This window comes from Panthera onca, chromosome X (assembly GCF_046562875.1).
Source record: "Panthera onca isolate mPanOnc1 chromosome X, mPanOnc1 haplotype 2, whole genome shotgun sequence".
In the NCBI taxonomy this organism is placed as follows: Eukaryota; Metazoa; Chordata; class Mammalia; order Carnivora; family Felidae; genus Panthera; species Panthera onca.
The window spans coordinates 28,709,298-28,723,921 of record NC_138357.1 but is presented as its reverse complement, the minus strand read 5'-3'; the positions used below and the strand labels follow the sequence as shown (position 1 = coordinate 28,723,921).

The 14,624-nt window shown below is 37.3% G+C and overlaps 1 long non-coding RNA gene across 2 annotated transcripts in view; it reads left to right on the top strand.

Annotated features, from left to right (window-relative positions):
- The window catches only part of LOC145714541 (uncharacterized), a 399,456-nt gene that overhangs the window by 231,033 nt on the left and 153,799 nt on the right, over positions 1–14,624 (top strand). The window contains exons 2-3 of one of the 2 annotated variants that reach the window (XR_014136880.1): positions 9,290–9,407; positions 11,006–11,250. This is a non-coding gene — a long non-coding RNA (uncharacterized LOC145714541). Of the gene's footprint in view, positions 1–9,289; positions 9,408–11,005; positions 11,251–14,624 lie in introns of those variants that run through there. The other variant, XR_014136879.1, reaches the window with a different exon arrangement.

Here is a 14,624-nt window from a genome sequence, read left to right as displayed (position 1 = left end):
AAGTTACTCCAGACACACAGAGGAAGAGCCCTGCAGTTCCCCGCCACTCCAGGGACTATCCAAAATGATGAAACGGAAGAATTCTCCTCAAGAGAAACTCCAGGAAGTAGCGACAGCTAATGAACTGATCAAAAACGATTTAAGCAACGTAACAGAAAATGAATTTAAAATAATAGTCATAAAATTAATCACTGGGCTTAAAAAAAGTATAGAGGACAGCAGAGAATCTATTGCTACAGAGATCAAGGGATTAAGAAACAGTCAGGAGGAGCTAAAAAATGCTATAAATGAGGTGCAAAATAAAATGGAGGCGACCACAGCTCGGATTCAAGAGTCAGAGGAGAGAATTGGTGAATTAGAAGATAAAATTATGGAAAAAGAGGAAGCTGAGAAAAAGAGAGATAAAAAAATTCCAGGAGTATGAGGGGAGAATTAGAGAACTAAGTGACACAATTAAATGTAATATCATATGCATAATTGGGATTCCAGACAAGGAAGAGAGAGGGAAAGGTGCTGAAGGTGTACTTGAAGAAATCATAGCTGAGAACTTCCCTGAACTGGGGAAGGAAAAAGGCATTGAAATCCAAGAGGCACAGAGAACTCCCTTCAGACGTAACTTGAATCGATCTTCTGCACGACATATCATAGTGAAACTGGCAAAATACAAGGATAAAGAGAAAATTATGAAAGCAGCTAGGGAGAAACATGCTCTACATATAAAGGGATATCTATAAGACTAGTGACGGGTTTATCTACTGAAACTTGGCAGGCCAGAAAGGAATGGCAGGAAATCTTCAATGTGATGAACAGAAAAAAAAATATGCAGCCAAGAATCCTTTATCCAGCAAGTCTGTCATTTAGAATAGAAGGAGAGATAAAGGTCTTCCCAAACAAAAACTGAAGGAATTCGTCACCACTAAACCAGCCCTACAAGAGATCCTAAGGGGGATCCTGTGAGACAAGGTACCAGAGACATCACTACAAGCATGAAACCTACAGACATCACAATGACTCTAAACCCATATCTTTCTATAATAACACTGAATGTAAATGGACTAAATGCTCCAACCAAAAGACATAAGGTATCAGAATGGATAAAAAAACAAGACCCATCTATTTGCTGTCTACAAGAGACTCGTTTTAGACCTGAGGACACCTTCAGATTGAAAGTGAGGGGATGGAGAACTAGCTATCATGCTACTGGAAGTCAAAAGAAAGCTGGAATAGCCATACTTATATCAGACAAAGTAGACTTTAAATTAAAGGTTGTAACAAGAGATGAGGAAGGGCATTATATAATAATCACAGGGTCTATCCATCAGGAAGAGCTAACAATTATAAATGTCTACGCGCCGAATACGGGGGCCCCCAATTATATAAAACGATTAATCACAAACATAAGCAACCTTATTGATAAGAATGTGGTAATTCCAGAGGACTTTAATACTCCACTTACAACAATGGATAGATCATCTAGACACAGGATCAATAAAGAAACAAGGGCCCTTGAATGACACATTGGATCAGATGGACTTGACAGATATATTTAGAACTCTGCATCCCAAAGCAACAGAATATACTTTCTTCTTGAGTGCACATGGGACATTTTCCAAGATAGGTCACATACTGGGTCACAAAACAGCTCTTCATAAGTATACAAGACTTGAGATCATACCATGCATACTTTCAGACCACAATGCTATGAAGCTTGAAATCAACCACAGGAAAATGTCTGGAAAACCTCCAAAAGCATGGAGGTTAAAGAACACCTTAGTAAAGAATGAATGGGTCAACCAGTCAATTAGAGAAGAAATTTAAAAATATATGGAAACAAACGAAAATGAAAATACAACAATCCAAACGCTTTGGGATGCAGTGAAGGCAGTCCTGAGAGGAAAATACATTGCAATCCAGGCCTATCTCAAGAAACAAGAAAAATCCCAAATACAAAATCTAACAGCACACCTAAAGGAAATAGAATCAGAACAGCAAAGACACCCCAAACCCAGCAGAGAAGAGAAATAATAAAGATCAGAGCATAAATAAACAATATAGAATCTAAAAAACGGTAGAGCATATCAATGAAACCAAGAGTTGGTTTTTTGAAAAAATAAACAAAATTGATAAACCTCTAGCCAGGCTCCTCAAAAAGAAAAGGGAGATGACCCAAATAGATAAAATCATGAATGAAAATGGAATTATTACAACTAATCCCTCAGAGATACAAACAATTATCAGGGAATACTATGAAAAATTATATGCCAACAAACTGGACAACCTGGAAGAAATGGACAAATTCCTAAACACCCACACAATCCCAAAACTCAATCAGAAGGAAATAGAAAGCTTGAACAGACCCATAACCAATGAAGAAATTGAATCAGTTATCAAAAATCTCCCAACAAATAAGAGTCCAGGACCAGATGGTTTCTCTGGGGTATTCTTCCAGACATTTAAAGCAGAGATAATACCTATCCTTCTCAAGCTATTCCAAGAAATAGAAAGGGAAGGAAAACTTCCAGACTCATTCTATGAAGCCAGCATTACTTTGATTCCTAAACCAGACAGAGACCCAGTAAAAAAAGAGAACTACAGGCCAATATCCCTGATGAATATGGATGCAAAAATTCTCAACAAGATACTAGCAAATCAAATTCAACAGCATATAAAAAGAATTACTCACCATGATCAAGTGGATTCATTCCTGGGATGCAGGGCTGGTTCAACATTTGCAAATCAATCAACGTGATACATCACATTAATAAAAGAAAAGAGAAGAACCATATGATCCTGTCAATCGATGCAGAAAAGGCCTTTGACAAAATCCAGCATCCTTTCTTAATGAAAACCCTCAAGAAAGTCGGGATAGAAGTAACATACTTAAAGATCATAAAAGCCATTTATGAAAAGCCCACAGCCAGTATCATCCTCAATGGGGAAAAACTGAGAGCTTTTTCCCTGAGATCAGGAACACGACAGGGATGCCAACTCTCACCGCTGTTGTTTCACATAGTGTTGGAAGTTCTAGCATCAGCAATCAGACAACAAAAGGAAATCAAAGGCATCAAAATTGGCAAAGATGAAGTTAAGCTTTCACTTTTTGCAGATGACATGATATTATACATCGAAAATCCAATAGACTCCACCAAAAGTCTGCTAGAACTGATACATGAATTAAGCAAAGTCGCAGGATACAAAATCAATGTACAGAAATCAGTTGCATTCTTATACACTAATAATGAAGCAACAGAAAGACAAATAAAGAAACTGATCCCATTCACAATTGCACCAAGAAGCATAAAATACCTAGGAATAAACCTAACCAAAGATGTAAAAGATCTGTATGCTGAAAACTATAGAAAGCTTATGAAGGAAATTGAAGAAGATACAAAGAAATAGAAAAAAATTCTGTGCTCATGGATTGGAAGCATAAATATTGTTAAAATGTCAATACTACCCAAAGCTATCTACACATTCAATGCAATCCCAATCAAAATTGCACCAGCATTCTTCTCAAAGCTAGAACAAGCAATCCTAAAATTTGTATGGAACCACAAAAGGCCCCGAATAGCCAAAGTAGTTTTGAAGAAGAAGACCAAAGCAGGAGGCATCACAATCCCAGACTTTAGCCTCTACTACAAAGCTGTCATCATCAAGACAGCATGGTATTGGCACAAAAACAGACACATAGACCAATGGAATAGAATAGAAACCCCAGAACTAGACCCACAAGAGTATGGCCAACTAATCTTTGACAAAGCAGGAAAGAATATCCAATGGAAAAAAGACAGTCTCTTTAACAAACGGTACTGGGAGAACTGGACAGCAACATGCAGAAGAATGAAAGTAGACCACTGTCTTACACCATTCACAAAAACAAACTCAAAATGGATAAAGGACCTAAATGTGAGACAGGAAACCATCAAAACCCTAGAGGAGAAAGCAGGAAACAACCTCTCTGACCTCAGCTGCAGCAATTTCTTACTTGACACATCCCCAAAGGCAAGGGAATTAAAAGCAAAAATGAACTATTGGGACCTCATGAAGATAAAAAGCTTCTGCACAGCAAAGGAAACAACCAACAAAACTAAATGCAACCCACGGAATGGGAAAAGATATTTGCAAATGACATATCGGACAAAGGGCTAGTATCCAAAATCTATAAAGAGCTCACCAAACTCCACACCCGAAAAACAATCCAGTGAAGAAATGGGCAGAAAACATGAATAGACACTTCTCTAAAGAAGATATTCAGATACCCAACAGGCACATGAAAAGATGCTCAACATTGCTCCTCATCAGGGAAATACAAATCAAAACCACACTCAGATATCACCTTACACGAGCCAGAGTGGCTAAAATGAACAAATCAGGAGACTATAGATGCTGGAGAGGTTGTGGAGAAACAGGAAACCTCTTGCACTGTTGGTGGGAATGCAAACTGGTGCAGCTGCTCTGGAAAACAGTGTGGAGTATCCTCAAAAAATTAAAAATAGACCTACCCTATGACCCAGCAATAGCACAGCTAGGAATTTACCCAAGGGATACAGGAGTGCTGATGCATAGGGGCACTTGTACCCCAATGTTTATAGCACCACTCTCAACAATAGCCAAATTATGGAAGGAGCCTAAGTGTCCATCAACTGATGAATGGATAAAGAAATTGTGGTTTATATACACAATGGAATACTATGTGGCAATGAGAAAGAATGAAATATGGCCCTTTGTAGCAACATGGATGGAACTGGAGAGTGTTATGTTAAATGAAATAAGTCATACAAAGACAGATACCATATGTTTTCACTCTTTTGTGGATCCTGAGAAACTTAACAGAAGTCTATGGGGGAGGGGAAGAAAACAAAAAGAGGTTAGAGAGGGAGAGAGCCAAAGCATAAGAGAGTCTTAAAAACTGAGAACAAACTGAGGGTTGATGGGGGGTGGGAGGGAGGGGAGGGTGGGGGATGGGTGTTAAGAAGGGCACCTTTTGGGATGAACACTGGGTGTTGTATGGAAACCAATTTGACAATAAATTTCCTATTAAAAAAAGAAAACATGAATACATACGTAGAAAATCCAAAGAGATCTACAGATAAGTGTTAAATTTAATAAGTGAATTTGGCAAGGTCTTAAGATATGATATCAATATATATAAGAAAAATCTATTGAATTTCTGTATAATAACAACAGGTAATTAGAGAATAATAATTTTGAAATAATGGCATTTATGGTAGCATCAAAAGTACCAAATAACTAGGAATGAGTCCAATACATAATTAGAAAAACCTCTACACAGAAAACTCTGAAACATTATTGAGAGAAAAATGTACAAATGAAAATGGAGAGACAAATCACATTCATGGGTTTGAAGACTCATTGTTGTCAAGATGCTAATCCTCCCAAAATTCATGTATAGCTTCAATGCTTTCCTCATAAAACCTCCAGTAGTATTCTTATGGAATTTGACGCTCATTCTAAATTATTTACACAAATGCAAAGCACAAAAATAGGCAAGAAAATAATAAAGAAAAATAAAGATGATGGAATCACATTACCAGATGTTAGTGTTATTGTAAGTTTATAGTAAATTAGACACTGTGGTGTTAGCACCAGGGTTTGAAATAGACAAATGAAACAAGAAAGAACAAGTCCAGAAACAATCCCTCACACATAAAGGCACTTGTTTATGACAAAGGTGGCATAACAGACCATAGAGAAATGATGGTTTTTGGAATAAATGGTGCTGGGTCAATTTGATAGCTATGTGGAAAAAATGAAATGACCCCTATCTCATATTACATACAAAAGGGAGCCCCAGGTTGATTGAAAATCCAATTTTTTAAAAAGTTTCAGTATAGTTGGTACACCATGTTACATCAGTTTCAGTTGTACAACATAGTGATTCAACTTACCTTTTGGTTGTGCTGTGCTCACAAGTGCAGCTACCGTCTGTCCCTATACAGTGTTATTATAATATCACTGACTATATTCCCCATGCTGTAACTTTTTTAAAAATAATTTTTAAGGGTATTTATTTTGAGAGAGAGGAAAAAAATGTGAGTGGGGAGGGGCAGAGAGAGAGGGAGAAAGAATCCCAAGCAGTCTCTGCACTGACAGTGCAGAGCCCAAAGGAGGGCTTGCACTCACAAACCATGAGCTCATGACCTGAGCTGAAATCAAGAGTCCCACGCTTAACCAACTCAGTCACCCAGGCACCTCTACTTATGCTGTACCTTTTATCCCTGTGACTTATTCATTCCATATCTGGAAGTCTGTATCACCCACTCCCCTTCACTCATTTTTCCTGTCTCCCACATTCCTCCCCAGCAATCATCGGTTTGCTCTTTGTACTTAAGGGTCTGTTTCTGCTTTGTGTTTTTTTGCTTATTTGTTTTATTTTTTTTTTAGATTCCAGTTATGAGTGAAATATTATGGTATTTGTGTTTCTCAGTCTGACTTATTTCACTTAGCATAATACCCTGTAGATCCATCCGTATTGTTGCAAATGGCAAGAGCTCATTCTTCTTTGTGACTGAATAATATTCCTGTGTGTGTGTGTGTGTGTGTGTGTGTGTGTGTGTGTATCACATCTTCTTTATCCATTCTTCTATCAATAGGCGTGGGTTGCTTCCATATCTTAGCTGATGTAAATAATGCTGCAATAAACACAAGGGTGCATATCTTTTCGAATTAGTGTTTTCATTTTCTTTGGGTAAATGCCCAGTAGTGGAATTCCTGGATCATATTGTAGTTCTATTTTTAATTTTGTGAGGAAGCTCCATACTGTTTTGCACAGTGGTTTCACAAATTTACATTCCCACCAACAGTGCACAAGTGTTCCTTTTTCTTCACATTCTTGACAACACTTGTTATTTCCTGTGTTTTTGAATTTAGCCATTCTGACAGGTCTAAAGTGATATCTCATTGTGGTTTTGACTTGCATCTCCCTGATGATTAGTGATATTGGGCATCTTTCCATGTGTCTGTTTGCCAAGATTAAAAATTTTAAAGTAGTTGTATTTTTAGAAGTTTTCATAGGAGAATATTTTCATGACTTTTAGATAAGGAAAGGCCCCATAAAGAGGACACAAGTATGTCTAAAATAAATGAAAACTTGATTAATGCACCATCATTAATGCACCATAAAGAAAGGGAAAAGTCAAACCACCCAATGGGACAAGATAGTTGCAATACATATAATTAAAACATGTGGGGTCCCTGGCTGGCTCAGTTGGAAAAGCCTCAGAGTCATGAGTTCAAGCCCCATGTTGAGTGTAGAGATCATTTGAACAAACAAACAACCTTAAAAAAACATAATGAGCTTATATCCATAATATTTTAAGGAATCCTGCAAATCAGGAAAATCATAAACAAGTCAATAGAAGAATAAGCAAACGACTTGTGCAAAACATTATAAACATATGAAAACTAGCTTAGTTTATTTTGTAACGAAGGAAATTTAAAACCAGAATTATATATTATTAAGTTTACAGAAGAATGGCTAAAATGAAAACATCTGACAACATAAACCGTTGGCAATGGTGTGGAGCAACCAAAACTCCTCTGTTGCCGATGGGAATGCAAACTGATACATCCCCATGGAAAACTCTTCAGTAATATCTGCGAAAAGGGAACATATATTTATCCTATAGCCCTGTAAATTACACTCCTAAATATGTATAAAATTGAACTGTGTATATGTGTGCACAAATAAACATGTAGAAGAATACCTAAAGAAGCGTTCTTTATAGATAGCTGCAAACTGGAAGCAACCCAAATGTCAGCAGTAGAATGGACACATTTTGGCATACTCATCACACAATGGAATACTACTTATCAATGAAAATTAAAGAAGTTCGGTTGCACAGAACAACGTGGACTCTCACAAACATAATTATGGGTGAAATAGTGAAATCTATTTAGCTATAGAAAATTCAAAACTAGACAAAACCAATCTATTATGTTAGAAGTTAAAATGGCATTTATCTTTGGAGAGGTGTCAAGGAATAGTGACTGGACAACGGATGTAACGATAGCTTCTGAGTTGTTGCTAATGTTCTTCCTGTTACATGAATGTGAAAATTTATCAAGTAGATAATGGAGTTATGGATTCTGCTCTCTATATTTTAACTATGATTTTAAAATCTCTTAATTCTCCAGAAAAGAGATTCAGTTGGCTTAAATTTTTACCCATGTATCAACCCTGATCTAGTCAGCTGAGGTCACTCTGTTGGCTTCACATAGCCTGCACCTCATTTATCATGGGCTGTGGGATGACACGCTTTCACAAGGGGGTGTAGGTGGGGCTGTGAGTGAATCCAACAGTTAGGAAAATGGCAGCGGTCATACCCAGGAACTGTCAGCTACAAATAAGCATCAAACATGTGAACCTGAAAAATAGATTGAGAAGGAATTGTGGTAGTATCAGAAGAAACAAGAGGGAAAAGTGCATTTATTATTTTATTTAAATGTTTATTTATTTATTTGGAGGGGAGAGGGGCAGAAAGAGAGGAAGAGAGAAAATCCCAAGCCGGCTCCACAGTGTCAGTGCAGAGCCCAATGCGGGGCTCAAATTCACGAACTGTGAGATCATGACCTGAGGCGAACTCAAGAGTCTAACACTCAACTGACTGAGACACCCAGGTGCCCCAAACCATACATGTAAAATAAAGCTAGGTAGTGTTTCAAAAACAAGAAAACGTTGAAAGGAGTAAAAATGCTGACATGAGCTCAAGTAAGATAACATTGAAAGGAGTATGTCACTGGTGACCTTGGTGATGAAATTTCCAGTGGTATGAGGGGGAAGAAGCCTGATTGTAAGCAACAGCCCAATTGTAGTAGGATGACGAATAAACAAATGAGAAGATATGGGAGATGTATGAAGGCTATGGCCCTTCTTGCCAGAACACATATGCATGCATACACAAAATAATTTCCTCCATTTCAAGAGGACCTCCATTTCAAGGAGGTCCATGTACCTCCTAAAGCCCATTTATCAATTCCAATTTAAGCAAACTTAGTGCAGGATATTCTTATGAAGATCTTGGTCACAAAGAGGAGGTGAGCCCGCAGTACCTAGAGCAGGCAAAGTGTTGGGAAAGGTTTGTGGTTTGAATGTTTTTGTTTTCAATAAGAGACTTTGGGCATAGTCAGAAACTTTGGAAAGTGCAGAAATAGAGAAGGATGAGGTTGTAACACATGTGTAAATACGTGAGACAGAGGAAATAACGGAAGGATCAAGGTCACTACAGCAATGCTCCCTTATCCACGGTTTCACTTCTGCTCATTTCAGGTACCTGAGGTCAACTACGGTCTGGAAGCAGATGATCCTTCTCCTGACATATCATCATCATAAAGTCAGCCTAACTTTATGTCACAAGCCTGTCATTCACCTCACTTCGCTTCATCAGGTAGGCATTTCATCATCTCACACCACCACAAGAAGAAGGGTGAGTACAGTACAAGAAGACATTTTGAGAGGGAGAGACCACATTCACACCGCTTTTATTACAGTATGATGTTATAATTGCTCTATTTTAGTTTTAGTTATTGTTGTTCGTCTCTGACTGTGCCTAATTTATGTTAAACTTTATCATATGCACATTCTGTATTGGGGGTAGGGGTAGTAGTATGTGCAAGTTTCAGTACTGTCTGCAGTTTCAGGAAACCACTGGGGGTCTTGGAACATATTCCCCCGGGGATCAGGGGGAGATTATTGTATTATGGAGACAGTGGGAAGGGATAAAAATAAGGCCAAAGGCAGAGGCAATAACCAGAAAGATCACCTCTTCTTCTGAGATTGGAGGGAATGCTTTGATGGCTGGTGCCACTATAAATAAATTTATAGATACAAGAGTAGGAAATTGTATAACTTCATTGCCATTCAACTCAATGTTTTTATGAAGAAATAAAAGCAACATCTCCAGAATGGTGGGCAAGAAGATAAAGAGCCCCGAGAGGTTTATTTTAAGATTCAAATCATCTTCCTGATATTTATCCCAAATGTTTTCATTGAGAAAATGATTTCATGTGTTTCAGGCATTGTGCTAAGATACAGAACTAAGACATGGTCCTTGACTTAGAGGAATTCACTGTGTAAATTATAGAACACGTTCCCTCCCATGACAGGGGCTACATGAAATGCCAAGATAAGAACTGTGAAACTTGGCCTCAGCTTGCTAGGAAGGGATGTGTGTCAGCAGGAAGGGAGACTGCCATCCCTTTTGCCCATGCAGTAGTTTAAGGCTTGCGTGGTACTAAAAGCACATAATCACCTATAATAACCTATGAGGTGCATAGTTCCGGCATTATGTCAATTTTATTTCAATTTTAATCACTTTGAAATATTAGCTCCCCTAAATGTGCATCTTCTGTAAAGTAAGATTTCCTGTTTTGTCCTAAATGTACCTTTGCCTAGTCAAAAGTACCCTCCAGTTCTAGCGCTTTTTGTCTCGATTCAGCAGATTTTAATCAGGCATTTAAGTCTCACTCAACCTTTTCAAACTGAAGCAGTCTCATCATTTGTGTTTCCTGCATACAATTCCTGCAATTCTTTTTATGAATGGTTTGCATAATAATAGGAATATTCTATTTTTTAAGTTTATTTGGAAAGAGACAGAGACAGCGTGAGTGGGGGAGGAGCAGAGAGAGAGGGAGACAGAGAATCCCAAGCAGGCTCTGGGCTGCCAGCACAGAGCCCGATGCAGGGCTTGAACTCGCAAAACTGTGAGATCATGACATGAGCCAAAACCACGAGTCGGACACTTAACCAACTGAGCCGCCCAGGTGCCCCAGGACTATTGTAATTATCAAAACAAATAAGCACTCTTTGCCTATGTATGCACATGTGAGATAATGCATGGACAGAACATCATACTTAATAATTGTAGGCCATTCCTCATTATAATTTTTAGTACAAATTTTTGCTCTCTTGTCTATTGTTTACCTTCCTTTCCATTGTTCCTTCCTTTTATAATTCCCCTTTAATGCTTTGCTTCCTTTGCCCTAGACCTTCCAGTAGACTTCTGTAAGCAGTGCTTTCGTTGTCCACCCTTCCACGATTGTATTCATGGTTCGATGATATCCTGTACTAGACTAGTGTGCATCTAAATGGCCCCCCAAGATAAGCCAGATTATCTCAAAGTGCAGTGATTCTATTTACTGAGAGTGTCATCCGAAAACTCTGAAATGATCCATCATGGTACAAAGGAAAGTGTTCAAGGTGAGAGTCTGGTAGCCTGGATTCTAATTCCCAATCTGCTATTAATGCTGTGTGTACTTGGGCAAGTCACTTCATCAGTTCCAGTTGGCTTCATCAACAGCAGCATATATTTGGGAGGTTGGAGGGATTTGAGATTCATTAGAATAGTATTTAAAAGTTATACTAAAATATACATATATGTGATATATATTTTTATGTATATATATAATATATATATTTTAGTACTAAAATATGCTATTCTTATGTGTAAGAATAGTATCTAAAACACAAATCCTACACTTTATATACAAGCTACACACGGAAAAGCAAATAAGATATATTTTATTGTTCTTCTTTGATTCATCCTTCAAATAACCCAGAATTGAAAGCCAACTGGGTTCTAATTTGAGTTCTATTAATTATCTGTGGGTTCTTAAAAATTGAGAACTTTTTGGGTCACAATTTTATCCCATGAGTATTATAGGAATTAGAAGGGAAAGCATATTCAAGTCAAAGGAATCAGCAGGAGGAAACCTCAGAAGACAACTGATAAACTCAATCTGCTCATTGCCCAAGACTTTGACATACTGATACAATGAAGTTCTCAAGAGCCTGATGGCAATTTAGCAAATTGGCATCATTATTTTATGCCTAAAATTGTTAATGGAACCAGTTGCTTATATGAGCCTGAGCATAATCAGGGAACAATGATTCTAGAAACACACTACTAAGGGAGTGACAAACGAATCAGAAGCCTGTTTGAGAATATGTCATTATTTGGATGATTTGAATATTGGGTGGCTTTGAAGTAAGACAGCCAAATGTGCTCTGTCTACAAAAGGCAAATGGTTCTGTTAATACCTTCCATTAAGTCTTGCTCTGTCCTAGAAGACAAAGCTTCTGTAAGGTGACTTTTCCTCTTTATTCTCTGGTCCATTATGTGTTGTTTTGTTTTCTTAGCAGATCTCTCAGAGGGCAAACTCATTTCCAAATTCCTGGAAAACATCACACTGTTTTTACCCTTTATTACAGGCATATTAAAACCTGCCTTCATAGAACTGCTGTAGTTTTCAAAAGAGATAATATGTTTGACAGCATTGAATCTTGTTTAAGACTATTGTTATAATACTGTTATTTGGTACTGAAGGAGAAACTAACAGAGTAGAAGGCAATATTCTTTCCCTGAAAGAGCTTAAATTTTTGAAAATAATAGATTTGTACACATAAGTTAACAATAATAATAATTACTGATAGTATATTGAGTTCTCAGCCTGTTCCAGACACTGTACTAAGTATGTAACATATCATCTTCAAAACAACCATACAAGAAAGGTACTTCTATTTTTCCGCTTTTACAGATGAGGAAAAGGAAACCTAAATGGATTCAGCAACTTTCACAGGGTCATATAGCCAGTAAGGAATTGAACCTCTATAGTCTGATTCTGGAAAAGAGAATCAAAGCATGTGTTTGGGGGATCCAAGAAAACTTCTCTTTAAGATAGAATATTGCTATTAAATTACTAGTCCATTAACTATTGGAAACAATAAAGTGACATCCTTAGATTTTGCCCTGCAAGGTTGTGCAGTAATTGGTATTTGTGCGTTTTAAACGGTAAAGCCATTTCTAACTCAAAAATGTTATTAAAACTAAGGAACTTCACAACTTTAGTTGCAGTCTCAGATTCCACTTAGTTTGCTCTATGACAATCATGCTATTTTTATCTCTCAAACTTACAAAGTTTCAATTACTGATTACAACTAACAAAAGACTGGCTGATGGCTTCAGACAGGTGGTCAACATGTGTCCTAAATGTTTACATTTGATGAATTTGGAAACTGTCCTCTCTGCCTTCACATGACTAAAATATGCTTTAAGCTGTGATCATCTTATTTCTGACAACTGAATAACATTTGAATAATTGAAATTACTTTCTTCTGATCAAACGTTCAGAGGGGCAATTGCCAACAGGGCTTTCCTTTTTTTCCATAGCTGAATGATATGACAGAGATGTATTAGATTCCTTCTTCCTTGGGCCACCTTAGGACAATAACCGTAAACTTTGTAACCAAGAGGGTAGAAATTGTGACAGATTTATTTCTGTCGCAGCCTTTGTTCAACAGTAAATTCTTTCAGGACAGAGTCGTGTCAGTTGTATTTCTCTGCTTCCTATAACATCTAATGCATTTGATGCATAGTAAGGGTTCAATAAATATACATTGCATGTATGAATGGAGATACAGTAGTGGAGCTTTTGTAATTGCTTTACCTGTCTGTCTCCCCACTTGCAAAGAGACAAATTAAATTCTGCGTCATTGCTCATTTATTGTGTATTTGGTATATATGAAAATGGATTGAATTACAATCAGGATAGCCCTAGAAAGTCCACACTTTGAACATTCCCTCTCTGGTTGAACCCAGAGCAATGAGAGAATACTAAAGGAGAAAAATTCAACTATGTCGTTGATCTCAAAAATAAGATAAATCTTTCTGTGGGCGATAAATGAAATAGAAATTCAAATTGGTGTCAGACTGAAGCTACAGGACTTCTGGGCTTTGGGTTCAAAAGCAGAGACAGTTCTTTGGCTCCTGTGAATACTGTAGAGCAAGTGTCTTTGCATAAATTAGCATGGAAATAAGCCCCCTGCTTGAAACTGGGGGCCTTGTTGGGGCTTTCCTGCTTGTTAATACAAGTTGAAAAATAGTCCTGTGGATTGGCCTAGGACTATAATTTATTAAATGTTGAGGATTTAGGCATGAAAAAGACACACATATAACCTTATGACTCCCCTCTGTGATCTGTCCAAATCATTATAGGGCAGGAACCCTGTACCACCAATATATGGTCTGACTCTAGATTGGAGTGCATAAAAACACATTAAAGCAATTGGAAAATCTGTAAATAAAGAGCGTTGAGGATAGAGGAAGCAGGGGTGTGAGACACCCACATGCTTGCATGTGTGTTTATGTGTGTTTGAGAGAGAATGAGAATGAACCATGGAAGAGAGACTACAATCCAAAATTTTTAAATTCATGATCAAGTGAGACCTCTCCACACACACACACACACACACACACACACACACACACACACATTAATTCACTACAGAATAAATAAAACTAATAGAACAATTGGGAAGAATCTTTCAAAATAAATATACTAAGGATGTTCAACGAAATAAATGAAGAAATGATATCTTTTAATTAAAAACTTGTTAATTTTCATCCTCTATTTTTTTAAATACCTCAAAATTTGTAAATATACCTCTAAGTGCCTTTTTCTGAAACTCACAAATGTTCGTAGGTATTACTTTCAATGTCATTTGATTCTCAATATTATGTCCTTTCCAAGTGTTTTCTTCTAACACTTGGATTATATAGGAGTACAATTTTGAGTTTCCACACATATGGAGTTTTTAACTATCTTTT